This window comes from Mauremys mutica, chromosome 1, assembly GCF_020497125.1.
Source record: "Mauremys mutica isolate MM-2020 ecotype Southern chromosome 1, ASM2049712v1, whole genome shotgun sequence".
Lineage (NCBI taxonomy): Eukaryota > Metazoa > Chordata > Testudines > Geoemydidae > Mauremys > Mauremys mutica.
The window spans coordinates 296,585,362-296,599,966 of NC_059072.1; the positions used below are offsets into that span (position 1 = coordinate 296,585,362).

At 42.3% G+C, this 14,605-nt stretch overlaps 1 protein-coding gene across 4 annotated transcripts in view; it reads left to right on the plus strand.

Moving 5' to 3' along the window:
- Positions 1-14,605, plus strand: part of DIAPH3 (diaphanous related formin 3) — a 509,860-nt gene that overhangs the window by 369,385 nt on the left and 125,870 nt on the right. The gene's annotated exons all lie outside the window — the stretch shown is intronic.

Below are 14,605 nucleotides of genomic sequence, written 5' to 3' on the forward strand. Positions count from 1 at the left end.
GAGAGTTTGTTGCATAAACAAACGGGGCTGTTTGGGGGAGGGGTGTTGGTGGGTTTTTTTGTTTGTTTGTTTTGCTACAAGTGATATACTGTGGTTATGTGATATACATGATGTGACTGAAACACTATCATTGGCACATAACTCTGAAACTATAGAAAATGATGGCGATCTTGAAGGTGGATAGTCTTCAGAATCCTGTAGTTTGAGGATGGATTCTCCTAAACAAAATAAGTCAATGCAGTTATTTAATTATTACCACCATACTGCTCATTTAGTATTATTCATTGCATTCACTGACACTCAGTACTACTTTAAAGGTGAAATTGTAAAAGGAAGATCTGCCTATTTCAGTTATTTATTTTTTATCACAAATGCATCTAAAATGATAGTACCATAGAGTAGCAACTATATTTTTTGCTCTAACATGAAAATTGAAGAACAGTCCAGAAGGAAGACAGACAGTTCTTGAGAAAAGTATGAAATAAAAAAGTTTACCAAGTTGAAGATCCTGCATGTTCAGACATGTTCCTTTTATCATCTTCTACTCAGCTTCCTCCTGAGATGCAACACTTCTCATGATGTTGTTTCATTTGGGCAACCAGGCCTTGCATTTCTTTGTTGCACTGTTTGCATTTTGCATACATGCCTGTCTTACCCACAGGTAGAGGAACTTCATTAAAATATTCCTTAACTGGGTCTCTTTTACGGCCTTCTGCCATTATAGGTTTTCCCTTTTAGTGAGAGAATGGTATGGTAGATCTCAAATCAATGAAGGCTACACTCAGAAAGACCTCAAGACTTCTGGAATATGCTGCTCAAACAGTTTCACTTTTGTTTCTACTGCCTGTCCCCCTCTCCTCACATTTATCTCCAGACTTCTTCCCCTTGTCCGGATCTATTGCCCTCCCCCCCCCATCTTCTATTCATTGAACTTTTTGAAACTTTGCACTTTTAGAGAGAGGTAGGGGATTGACTCTATGTACACAAATTTGTAGAGGGACAATAGGGTTGAGTTCTGTCATTTCTCACCTATATATATGTATGTATTTATTTAAAAACATTTTTGCTGTTAACCAGCATGTTATCTCTGGAGACACAAATCCACAGTTTGAAAACTGCAAAACTAAGAATCTCTGATTGTATCTTCTAGACTGAGCACTGAGTCCCATTGAGTAGATAGAAAGATCAACATAAATAATCTATAAAGAAGCCTCTGGAGCCCCATAAATTTGGGTCCCTAATCCATGAACTATTGGAAGTCATTTACAAAACTTTTCTTAAACATTACATGACTATATTATCTCATACTATAGAATTAGAATTTAAAATCCCTATTCCGTGATGAGATATCTTTGAGCTATAATATATCTTAATTAAAACTATCTTTAGATGTTTTTTTCTCAAAAAGCATTTTATCAAAAAATCCGATTTAAATTAAAAAAAACATTTTTTTAAATCATTTATTTTTATCCACCCTTGTGCTCTTTGTGCTGGCCAGTGCTGTCATGGCATTCTGGATCAAGTGGGGCTGACAGTTGAGTGATTATTCAACGTATTGTGCTCTGGTGCCATTCATCTACCTTATTGCCGTAAGAACATGTTAATGGTGAGCTGAATTGTGTTCCACTCTTTCACTTGCATACCAATAAAGTACTCTAAAACCCACTTCAAAGTGTCTGGAAGTGGTACGGAGTCTCTTCTGCCCTTGTAGCTTCAGTACCACTTGTACTAAGGAAATACACCTCTACCCCGATATAACACGGTCGTGAGGAGCCAAAAATCCCTACCGCGTAATAAGCGAAACACTGTTATATCGGGGTAGCGGTGGCAAGGCTGCAGCAGCGATTTAAAGAGCCCGGGGCTCCAGGCCCTTTAAATCTCCAGCAGAACCCCGCTGTCACAGCCCTGGGATAACGGCAGCAGGCTCCAGCGGTGATTTAAAGGGCCTGGGGCTCCCCACAGCAGCCCTGGGCCCTTTAAATCGCTAGTGAGTTTCACAGCTGCGGCCCCGGGGTAGCAGTGGCAGGGCTCCAGTGGTGATTTAAGGGGCCTGGGCTTCCTTGCAGCAGCCGGAGCCCCAGGCCCTTTAAATCGCTAGTGGAGCCCCGCAGCCGCAGCCCCGGGGTAGCAGTGGCAGGGCTCCAGCGGTCACTTAAAGGGCTGCCGGAAACCCGCTGCTACCGTGCTATATGCGAACCCGTGTTATATCAGGTCGCATTATAGCGGGGTAGAGGTGTATAGGCTTTGGCACAGCTCTTTCCATCAGTGGGACAGTAAATTTGACTGTGAAATGGTCAGAGGTACCTTCTGACTTTTTTTTGCTTAGATTTAGAAATGGATCTTTGGGGATTTTAGGCTGCCTAACTGGGTTTCCCCCGATAGTTGTCTATAAAGCACCAGGATGATTCCTTTGTACTGCGTACTGTACATTCTCTACCATCCTCTCCTTAACTCTTGCTTTTCCACATATGATATTGAAATACCACAGCCCTTACTATGGTCACAAGACAGTTCCAGATGTGAGAGCACTTGACTTTCCTGCTTATAAGAAGCCTTGGAAAAGGAGAGGGGAATATATTAATGCATTTTTATCATCATTTCTGTGGAACCATGTCAGCTTGGAATGCCTTTCTGAGTCTTTATTATGTATTGGTACTGTGCAAGAGAACCAGAATTATTTTCCTATACATAGTCACCACTCCATCTGACCTTCCTCATATCAGAATTTCTGTTTACTGTGTAATCCAATGCATTGTAAACAAAGCTCATTCTTACTGTCTACGTACAATCAAGGGTACATAATATGTGACGCGGTAATGGGATAGGCACTCATAGTTCACAGGATACAGACAGCATCGCCATAGGCACAAACAGTGCATGCTTTAAGAAAGGTGAGATTTTCACCTTGTCTTCCCTTACTTGGCAATCCCTGTTCTGGGAAACAGTTTGGGCAGTAACCATGTCAACACAGGAGCATGCTCAGAGTCCCTACAAGATGAGCAGTCAAATCAGCCCTCGCTATGCATGGATGTTGCATAGATAATAGACACTATTGTTCATGTGCCTGTGTGCTTCCTTCCTCCCCCCTGTAATCACAGCCATGTGCCTGTGATATGCAAAGAGTTGCCCAAATCTCAACTCCTTTCATGATTACAGCAGGAGCAGAAGCAGTCACATCAGATACCTCGGGTTGCTCCTGGTGTTTCAAATAGATTAGGACCTAGAGCTGTACTCCTCGCAGCCCCTAAACTACCAGCTTCCCTGCATGCCCCCTGGATTGTTGATGAGGGTTATGGAGAGAAGTATTGGTTAGCTGAGACACTTCTGCAGGCACGCGAGCCTCACAGATACTTTAGAAACATGCAAATAAAGTATGAGGTGTGATCACTGTGGAAATTATTTTTGCATAAGAGTATAAAAATAATATTGGAATACTTGATTAATACAGAATGTGAACAGACTACAAAACAGTGGTCTGTAATTTCTCTCTGTCATTACCATTCCTTTCTCAGTTACTAGAGGTTCTTTCTACTATTTTCATCGTGAGAAATGAAGCACAATTTTAGCAATGTCTGCTGCAGTCTGGATAGTACTGTAATTCTTATTAATATAGTAACTCCTTGCTTAACGTTGTAGTTAAGTTCCTGAAAAATGCGACTTTAAGTGAAAGGATGTTAAGCGAATCCCCAATTTCCCCATAAGAATTAATGTAAATGTGGGGGATAGATTCCAGGGAAATTTTTTTCACCAGACAAAAGACTATATATATATATATATATATATATATATATATATATATATATGTTTTAAACAAACAATTTAATACTGTACAGAGTAATGATGATTGTGAAGCTTGGTTGAGGTAGTGAAATCAGAGAGTGGGATATTTCCGAGGGAATGCCTTACTGGTAAATGATGAACTAGCACTCGGCTGAGCCCTCAAGGGTTAACACACTATTGTTAATGTAGCCTCACACTCTACAAGGCAGCACAAAGGGAGGGAGGGGAGACAGCATGGCAAACAGACACACACATTCTGTGTCAGAGAGATGCGCAGAGATGCGCGTTGCCCCTTTAAGTACGCTGACCCTACCCTAAGTATATTGCCTTTTAAAGTAGATCAGCAAGTTGAGACAGGTTTCAGAGTAGCAGCCATGTTAGTCTGCTGTAGCTCACGAAAGCTCATGCTAAAATAAATTTGTTAGTCTTTAAGGTGCCACAAGTACTCCTGTTCAAGTTGAGACAGCAGCTGCTGTCAGCAAGCTCCCTCTGTCCTGAGCCCTGTCATGTCCCCCCACTGCTCTATGGAGATCCGGTAAGTGGGGGGCAGGGGCAGGAGCAGGGGGGAACGGGGCACCCTGACATTAGGCCCCCTCTCCCTTCCGCCCCCATGCAGCAAGCAGGAGGCTCCCGGGAGCAGCTCCAAGACAGAGGGCTGTAGCAGCACATGGCAGTGGCGGGGGGAGGGACAGCTGAACTGCCAGCAATTGATAGCCTGCTGGGCGGCTGCCACATAGGGAACTTAGGGGAGCAGGAAGCTGCCAGTCCACCCTGGTTCCAAGCCCCCACAAGCTAGTTCCAATGCACTGCTCATTCTGCAAGCAGTGAACAAAGCAGGCAGCTGCCAAACAATGTTATAAGGGAGCATTGCACAACTTTAAACGAGCTTGTTCTCTAATTGATCAGCAATGTAACAACGAAACAACATTAACCGGGATGACTTCAAGTGAGGAGTTACTGTACTATATCTTGTCCTTTCTTAGCAGCTCCTTTGTAGTTTTGATTTCTTTTTGGAGTTGATTTGAATCTTGTGTTGCCACAATAATTTAAGTCTGAAGGGAACTATTTTTGTAAACATTTGACTTAGCTTAAAATTAAAAGCTCAGGAATTCTTGTATGAACAATTTTACTGAAGGCCAGGGAAATTCAGACTTTATATTAATATAGATGTAGATAAATACTCAGAAGTGCTATGTATGAATCCTAAAACCTCATCCAAATATGAGAACTAAATAAATAAGATAATAAATGTTAAATGAGTTAAAATGTTAACTTTGTAATTTTTGTTACAGAGATGCATGAGCAGTAAAGTAAGCTTCAGGGTTGTAAAAAAACTCCAGTGTGCATGCACGTGAGCAATCGAATATGTATATAAAAAGTAGGACTGTTGATTACTTGCAGTTCACTCACGCGATTAACTCAAAAAAAGTAATAACGATTTAAAAAATTAATTGCAATGTTAAACAATAGAATACCAATTTAAATTTATTAAATATTTTTGGATGTTTTCTACATTTTAAAATATATCAATTTCAATTACAACACAGCATACAACATGTACAGTGTTCACTTTATATTATTTGTTCTTACAAATATTTGCACTGTAAAAATGATAAAAAAAATACTGTACTATTTTTTAGTTCACCTCATACAAGTACTGTGATGCAATCTTTTTATTATGAAAGTGCAACTTACAAATGTTGATTTTTTTTGTTACATAACTGCACTCAAAAACAAAACAATGTAAAACTTTAGCGCCTACAAGTCCACTCAGTCCTACTTCTTGTTCAGTCAATCACTAAGATAAACAATGGGCAATAGTGCTGCCTGCTTCTTATTTACAGTGTCACCAGAAAGTGAGAACAGACATTTGCATGGCACTTTTGTAGCCGGCTTTGCAAAGTATTTGCAAGGTGTCGGATATGCTAAACATTTGTATGCCCCTTTATTCTTCGGCCATCATGCCAGAGAACATGCTTCCATGCTGATGATGCTCGTTAAAAAAATAATGCATTAATTAAATTTGTGACTGAACTCCTTGGGGGAGAATTGTATGTCTCCTCTTCTGTTTTACTCGCATTCTGCCATATACAGTCGAACCCATTTATCTCGACCTCGGTTAACTTGCCAATCCTATTAAGTCGACGTTTTACAAGTGGAACCGCCAAACTCCCTCTTTGTCTTATGGGTTTCTCATCCGTTATGTCGATTCGCCAAACCCTAATATCTCGAGCCCGGCTCCCCGCGTCCCCAACCCACCGTGTCCCCAGCCGCCCGCTCCCCGGCTCTCCAGCCGCGCGGTTCCCCAGCCGCCCGCTCCCCGCGTCCCCATCGCCCGGCTCCCCGCGTCCCCGACCCACCGTGTCCCCAGCCGCCCGGCCCCGCATACCCGGTCCCTGCCTGTCCCCGCCCGCCCGGCCCCGCATACCCGGTCCCTGCCCGGCCCCGCCCGGCCCCGCATACCTGGTCCCCGCTTCGCCTGCCGCCCGCCCGCCCGGCTCCGCTTCGCCGGTCCCCGCTTCGCCGCCCGCCCGTCCGCCCGGCTCCGCTTCGCCGCCCGCCCGGCCCCGCATACCCGGTCCCTGCCCGGCCCCGCATACCCGGTCCCTGCCCGGCCCCGCATACCCGGTCCCTGCCCGGCCCCGCCCGGCCCCGCATACCTGGTCCCCGCTTCGCCTGCCGCCCGCCCGCCCGGCTCCGCTTCGCCGGTCCCCGCTTCACCGCCCGCCCGTCCGCCGCCCGCTCCGCTTGCCGCCCGCCCGCCGCCCCCGCATACCCGGTCCCTGCCCGGCCCCTCCCGCCCGCCCGGCCCCGCATACCCGGTCCCTGCCCGGCCCCACCCGGCCCCGCATACCTGGGCCCCGCTTCGCCAGCCGCCCGCCCGCCCCGCTCCGCTGTGCCGGTCCCCCCGTCGCCGCCCGCCCGTCCGCCCGGCTCCGCTTTGCCGCTCACCCGCCCCCGCATACCCGGACCCTCCCCCGCCCCGCCCGCCCGGCCCCGCATACCCGGTCCCTGCCCGTCCCCGCCCGGCCCCGCATACCTGGTCCCCGCTTCGCCTGCCGCCCGCCCGCCCGGCTCCGCTTCGCCGGTCCCCGCTGCGCCGCCCGCCCGTCCGCCCGGCTTCGCTTCGCCGCCCGCCCGCCCCCGCATACCCGGTCCCTGCCCGTCCCCGCCCGCCCGCCTGGCCCCGCATACCTGGTCCCCGCTTCGCCTGCCGCCCGCCCGCCCGGCCCGCTTACCCGGTCCCGCTTCGCCTGCCGCCCGGCCCGCTTACCGGGTCCCGCTTCTTTGGCTGCCCGGCTCCGGGTCCCCGTCCACGGCCGCCCGGCCCCGCTTCCCCGTCCCGCTTCGCCGGATCCTGCCACGTGCAGGCACCGCGGTAAGGGGGCAGGGAGGGGGTGTTGGAGAGAGGGCAGGGGAGTTCAGGGGTGGGGGGGTGGATAGGGGTTTATCTCGATCATCGGTTATCTCGACGCTTTTTGGCAAACCCCTAGGCCGGCGACATAACAGGGTTCAACTGTATTTCATGTCTCAGATGACTCCTCATCACATGTTCATTTTAAGAACACTTTCACAGCAGATTTGACAAAACACAAAGAAGATACCAATGTGATATTTCTAAAAATAGCTACAGCACTTGACCCAAGATTTAAGAATCTGAAGTGCTGTCCAAAATCTGAGACGGACGAGGTGTGGAGCATGCTTTCAGAAAGAGCAACACTCAGATGCGGAAACTACAGAACCCAAACCACCAGAAAAGAATATTAACCTTTTGCTGGTGGCATCTGACTCAGATGATGAAAATGAACATGCATCGGTTCGCTCTGCTTCTGGTTTGTTATTCAGCAGAACCCATCATCAGCATGGAAGGATGTCTTCTGGAATGGTGGTTGAAGCATGAAGGGGCATATGGATCTTTAGCGCATCTGGCATGTAAATATCTTGCGACACCGGCTACAACAGTGCCATGAGAACGCCTGTTCTCACTTTCAAGTGACATTCTAAACAAGAAGCAGGCAGCATTATCTCCTGCAAATTGTAACCAAACTTGTTTGTCTGAGCGATTGGCTGAAGTAGGACTGAGTAGACTTGTAGGCTCTAAAGTTTTACATTGTTTTATTTTTGAATGCAGGTTTTTTTGTACATAATTCTACATTTGTAAGTTAAACTATCATGATAAAGAGATTGCACTACAGTACTTGTAGTAGGGGAATTGTAAAAAAGTCAGATATCCTTTTTTTGTTTTTTTTTTGTTGCTTACTTACTAATAAATAGACCCATGTTATTTAATTCTTCTTTTAATGGAAGTAAACAGAGGTGATGTTTCTTCTTTTTTCATTTACTGTAGTAAGGTGTTTTCCTTTTGTAATTGTTTAACTCTAGTCTTATTTTTATATTGTGTACATACAATACCCGTTTATCTGGACCAAAAGGATTTCTTGGTCACCATTCAGCTTTTCTCTAGAACAGAAGGGTGCTCTCATGATTGGAGTATAAAGGTTCAATTACTTATCAGTTTTCTATATTACCTTAAACAAAACTCTTTCTCCAGCATGACTTCAACAGTTTAAAAAAAAACAAAAAAAAAAAACCCTAAGCATCGCTTGAGACTGGCTAGCCTTACACTTTTTCTACCTCTAGTTTCTTTGCAATGTTAATAGGTTTGTAAAAAGTATTACTGTTTCCCCTTTTTATTTCTTTTCTATGTTTTCTGATTTCCACAAATGGCTGTCAGTTTCTTAATTCTTTACAGCTTTCATTCAGATTTTCCCTCTAGTCAATTAGCTACCCCTCACTAATTTTTATACACTTAATTTCTAACTATTCTTTTTGCTCTGTTTTATAATACGTGTTGATGTCTCGTGTCTTTCTGAAGCATATACTTGTAAGTATGATTTCCTATGAAAGAAAGGGAAGAAACAGGAAATCTGTTTCTTTAAGCTGAGTTTGCCTTCTCAGTCTGAGTATAAATGTGTTTCTTCTATCATTTAAAGACATTTAGTGGAGGAAGCAATTAACAGTTCCTTTAATATTTTTTAACAGTTGTGTGAGGCAAATATAATGCAAGTACTGTATATCTAGGTGGGTTTTTTTTGTTTTTTTTTAACCATAGTTGTTTCTTGCAAAACCCTTGACACAAGATGAAAGCGCCAACTGTTCTGGGCAAATGTTACCTTTGACAGATAGCCACAGGGTTTGTCTCTTTTTGACATATTAGAAACATGCCGAGACCATAATGTCTTTTTAAAAAAGGAGATACAAGACTAAGGCCATGTCTACGCTACCACTTATGTCGGCAAAACTTATGTTGCTGAGAGGTGTGAAAAAACACCACCCTGAGCAACATAAGTTTTACCAGCATAAGTACTTGTGTGTACACACTATGTCAGCAGGACAGCTTCTCCCACCAACATAGCTACCTCTGCAGTCATAGGAGAAAATGAGGGGGTTAGTGGGTTACAGATTATTGCAATAAACCATAAATCCAGCGTGTCTGTTCAGTGCATGATTTTTAGTGTCTAGCTGAGTACTGAAATTTAAGCTCCCAGGCTTATCTTTTGAAAGTGTAGTGCAGATTTCCTTTGTGAATGAGGACTGATAGGTAAGACATAGAGTGTGAAAAGTGTTCCGCCACAGATAAGATGTCTTTTATCATTTTCCTATGTGAGTTCATTAGAGAGCATAGCGTGATTGCATGGTTTCACCCTCAGAGTTTTATTGAGGCATTTAGTGCACTGGATGAGGTATACTACGTTTTGATATCATGTGTAGGATCAATGGATTTTGAAAGGTGTGTTGTGGGAGGGTGTTGATCATTGTAGCAGTGGCAATAAGTCTGCAGGTTTAGCATCTGTTCTGGCAGGGTCTGGTGTTTCTCTGAGTTGGTGTGTCTTAGTCTGTGGGGAGCTTGCTTCTGATGATGAACTTGGAGAGGCTGGGGTGTTGTGAAGGCCGGAAGTGGGGGTTCAGGAAAGATTTCTTTTGGAATGGGGGTCCCCATTGAGTATGGGTTGTAGTTGTTTGGTGATACCCAGTATAAGTTCCAGTGTGGAGTGGTAGGTGATAACTAGGGGTGTGCAATCTATTTCCCTGGTGGGGTGTGTCTGTTTGGAAAAGGTGGTTTTAAATGTGTTATATCCCAGACTTTTACCTCTTAGCACTTTCTGTGACTGTAGATAACAGATTCCTTGGAGTGTTTGAGGTGGTTACTGGATCTGGGAAGGTATGGTGGTGATGCATGGATTTCTTGTATAAGGTTCTCTGTGGGGTTCCATTGTTGAAGCTGAAGGTGGTGTCCAGGAAGTTGATGCTAGTGTGAGAATGTTCCAGACAGTTTGATGGTGGTGGTGGTTGAAGTTGTGAAGGAAATCTATGAGGGAGTTTAAGCTCTCTGTCCAGAGAATAAAAATATCATTGATGTATCTCAGGTACATCATTAGTTTTGTAGTGCATTTGTCCAGAAATTCTTCTTCAAGGTGACCAATGAAGAGGTTGTCATATTGGGCATCCATCCTAGTACCCATGGCTGTTCCCATGGTTTGGACAAAGTGTTTGTTGTTGAATGTAAAGTTGAGGATGAAATGGAGTTTGGCAATGTGTTTGGGATGGATATCTGAGAGTTGTCCATTGTCTTGTAAATATTTGAGGCAGGCAACTACGTTGTCATTGAGAGGGATGTTGGTGTATAGGGAAGTGACATCCATGGAGGCAAGGATTGTGGTTTGAGGGAGGTTGTTAATATTGTGAAGTTTGTGGAGGAAGTCAGTTGTGTCCTGGAGGAAACGGGCCCTTTGTTCGGTAATTGGTTTGAGGATGGTTTCTGTGAGTCCCGATATTTCTCCAGCAAGAGTGGCCAGATATGGTGGGTCTGCCTCGGTTCCCTTGTTTGTGTATCTTGGGAAACATGTAGAAGGTGGGTGGATTTGTTTGTAGAGTTTCTCTTGGAGTTGTTTGGAAAAGGATTTGATGATATCCTTAAGTTCCTGGGTAAATTGTGATGTGGGAGGTCTTTGAGTTCTTTAAAGTAGGTGGTGGTGGAGAGTTCTCAATTGGCCTCATTAACATAATCATCTGGGTTGAGGTTTAATCCTGTCAGTTAATTACAGTATAACAAAGAGCTTTATCTAATTGCCATGTCATCAGTTAGATCCCAATGGAAACTGACAGTCTAACTCCCTGGTCTCAGATAAAGTTCTTAACTGCACAGCTGGATTAGGCAATGCTGACAGCACGTGTGTTAAATTATTCCTGAATTGCTGCTCTGAAGTTTGACTAGCATTCCTTGGGAAAGATTTGCAGGATTTTGAAGATAGTCGGATATAGACGCAACACCTTAAATGAGGAAAAATATTTCTATGTAGGGCCACACTATTAGATACTATTCGTCTGGTAAAGTGATCTTCTATCATCCTTAATGTGACTCAACGTTGTTTTTACTGTTTCTTTGTGGGAAGGTGAGAAAGCATTTTTTAAAGTGAAAAGTCATATTCCTGTCCACAAGTAATCTTATAATAACATAGTACTTTCATGTTCAAACACATATTCAAAATTATATATGTGATAACAGTATGCCAGTGCATTAAGACTGTTTAGCTGAATTATTTTATATATTGTATCACTGATATTTGCGTAGTCATTGGTTAATCCAAAATCTGCTAATTTCAGGTCAGCAGTTTACATACATGATCTGTAGTTATGAGTTTCGGAAGCATCATGTTGTAATACAGGGTTTATAACAATCATGTTCTTCTATTCCTGCTGATGGAGAACTAATATTTCTGGTATATTTCTGTTTAACTTTTTAAATGTCCTTATTTTACACATATTTACTTTGTATCTCTCCAAAAATTTGGTTGCGTAAGTGTAGGTCCTTAAATCTGTATTTAGGCACCTACATACGAATTTACTTGCCTACATTCATGTGTAGTCATTTAAATCGGCACTTACGATAGCTGCCAAAATAGAAATTTGGTTCCTAATTATAGACACAGAAATTTGAAAATTTAGCTCTTACTCTGTGTTTTGGATGGAGAAAATTAACTGTTTGTAATTTATGTGTAATGATTGTTAACCTAGTTTTGTGAATATATCCATACGAAAGGAAAAATTACTAGGAAAGTTGCATTTTAAAAACGGACACAAGAGGTTTAGTTTTCTAATAATTTGAAGCCTTGATCTGTAGCCTAATTTGTCAATACAATATATTGCATGCAAGTGTGAAAAATGGATAGTATCCTCAAATGGCATTAATAATTACACTTCAAAAGGTTGTTTTTCCTGTTAATTACATTATTCCTATTCAATTATTTAAAGTCTCTATTCTGTATTTGTATAGTGTAGTAGATTATGCTGCAGTTCATCTTTTTGAAAACAGCTCTTTAATACTTTCTGAAGTAACTATCAAGTCTGTAGACATGCCCCTGATCAAGATGGACAGGCAGAATGGGTTTTTCTCTGTCTGTACATGACATTAGAAAAGGGTGAGGGCTTCATTTGACTATGCGAAATTCTGAGATGAATAATGCACAGTTCAGTTTTTTGGTTGTATAAACTTTTTCTTTTCTTTTTTTCCCCTCAAAACTGAGCCCACAACTATTCCTCAGTAACTAGTTATGGTACAAATTTCAGGGTATGCTTTTTTTATTCAGCCCCTTTTGAATTACTAGCATGCACAACATTTACAAATTTTGCTAATGACAACGAATTTTTTTTCCTCTTCTTTGTAACTCAAATAACTGAAAGGTTGTGCCTCAAGTTTTCCAAGAGCTTCACCTTTGTATTGATATCAAGCATGTTTCAGTCACAAAAGTGAATATCTAAGAAAATCACATCAAATCAGGTGGTCTCTAAATATAAGAAAAGGGAAAGGGTAGAATATGTTGTAGCAAGAAGATTTTATTTGTCATGAATTTGGGATTGCCATGTTAATTATAATGGGCCTAACCACTAGTGGGTTATGCAAGTCATCCTAAATGCATGTCAAGAAAACCTATATACCATTCCTCACCATCATTTGTGTATGCCACATACAGGAATACTGTTTTTAAATGTTTTAGCTGGTCTTATAAATAGTTGTTACTTCTCTCTTCATATTCCTCTGCTTGTAAAGATAGGATCCCTTATTACGTGTTAGCCTTGCAGATGAAGAAGAAAATTATAACTAATAAAGCTATAGAAATAATTAAATAACTTCCCCACAAATAATAATTCTGTAATTTTAAGGACTAGTATCTTAGGTCCGTAGCAAGTGTTATACTGTAAGGAAGAGATGGAAATCTTTGTTTTTAGCCCTAAATAGACATGTAGTACTGGATATTAAACCTGCTGCAGCTGAATAGTGCCTGTCCTGTCCTTCAGACCAGTGTAACTTTGGCGGGAATGTTCGCATTTGGGGAAAAGGGAAACTAACCTTGCACAGCTATTTGAAGTTATAAGTTGTCTTACAGGAGATCGCTTAATGCACAAAATGCAGGTGAAAGGCCCAGTAGTGCAAAATAAATGGAATTCATTGTGTAGCCACAGAAATTGTTATTAATATGATTGATCTTTGGCCCCCATATTAATAATACGTGTATTGTTGGTACCACAGAGAATTTTTAAGTGACAAGAATATTTGTGAAAGAATTGATTTAAATTTGAAATGAGTGTGCTTGAAGCAGTGACTGTTTTACTTAGCTGTGAGGCTGGAAAGCTAACATTTTATATCTCCTATTTTTATTTTTAAATGTATGGGGTTTTTTTAAATTAGTGAAGTAATGATTGTCTTTCTGTATCAGGAGAGGTTATATTTAGGAGAGGTATTTTTGTTTGTTTTCAAGGATTTTTTTGTGGGGTAGAGGTGATATTAAAGTTTGGGGTAGGTTAGAATCTAGGATCCCAGACATCATGATGATGATGATACCTAGCTTTTAGATAGCATTTTTCATATGTAAATCTCGGCCCACCAACTTATGTGTCCTCCTTAGTTCTTAGGCTTCTCTCTTCTGTTTGCTGGAATGCAGCCCCAAACAACTTATCTCTTGGAACCAGACATTTTTGTTCATGCCCCTCAAACTGAGTGGAGATAACATGATTCAGTGGCTAGACATTGGAGCTAGCCATATTCATACTAAGTCAGGCACACATTTTTACAAGTTGGGTTAATTATCCTTTGGAACAATTTAGCAAAGATTGTGGTGGATTCTCTATCACTGACCATTTTTAAATCAAGAGTATTTTTTTTTCTAAAAGATATGCTATAGGAATTATTTTGGGTAAGTTCTATGGCCTGTTTATCCAAAAGGTCAGATTAGATGGCCCTGGAGCATATGAATATAAGAATAAAATATATGGCCCATTTTTTTAGTTTGAGCAATGGTGCTGTTTCTTATAGCTTCCATCTTAGATGGCTTGAGTGAAATTCCTATTTCCAACCTGGTTTCTCAAGTAAGATACCTCTGCCATTTCTCTACTTTATGCTTCTCCATTTTCACTGCTAATCCAGGCTTCTGGATTTCTTGAAATACTGCCTTCTCATGGGCAAGATGTGTCTCTCATATTAGAATGTCTATGGCAGTGTCGTCTAGCTATTCCAGGGCAACCTCAGTCATTCCTAGAGGTTTCCAAGTAAAGTTGAAGTTGGTGCAGATGGCTTTCAGTCATTAACTTGACAGCTCTGTAGACCAGCTGGTTTGCTCTGATGTTGTAAACCTGACACTAAAGGTCAAAATTGCTCTAATCATGAATGTATTTGATAGAAGCAAGTGTATTCATGGTACTGTAGGTATAAATGCATGTACACAAATAATGAGTAACCTCCATTTACGGTAACATTTATTCTTGTCTC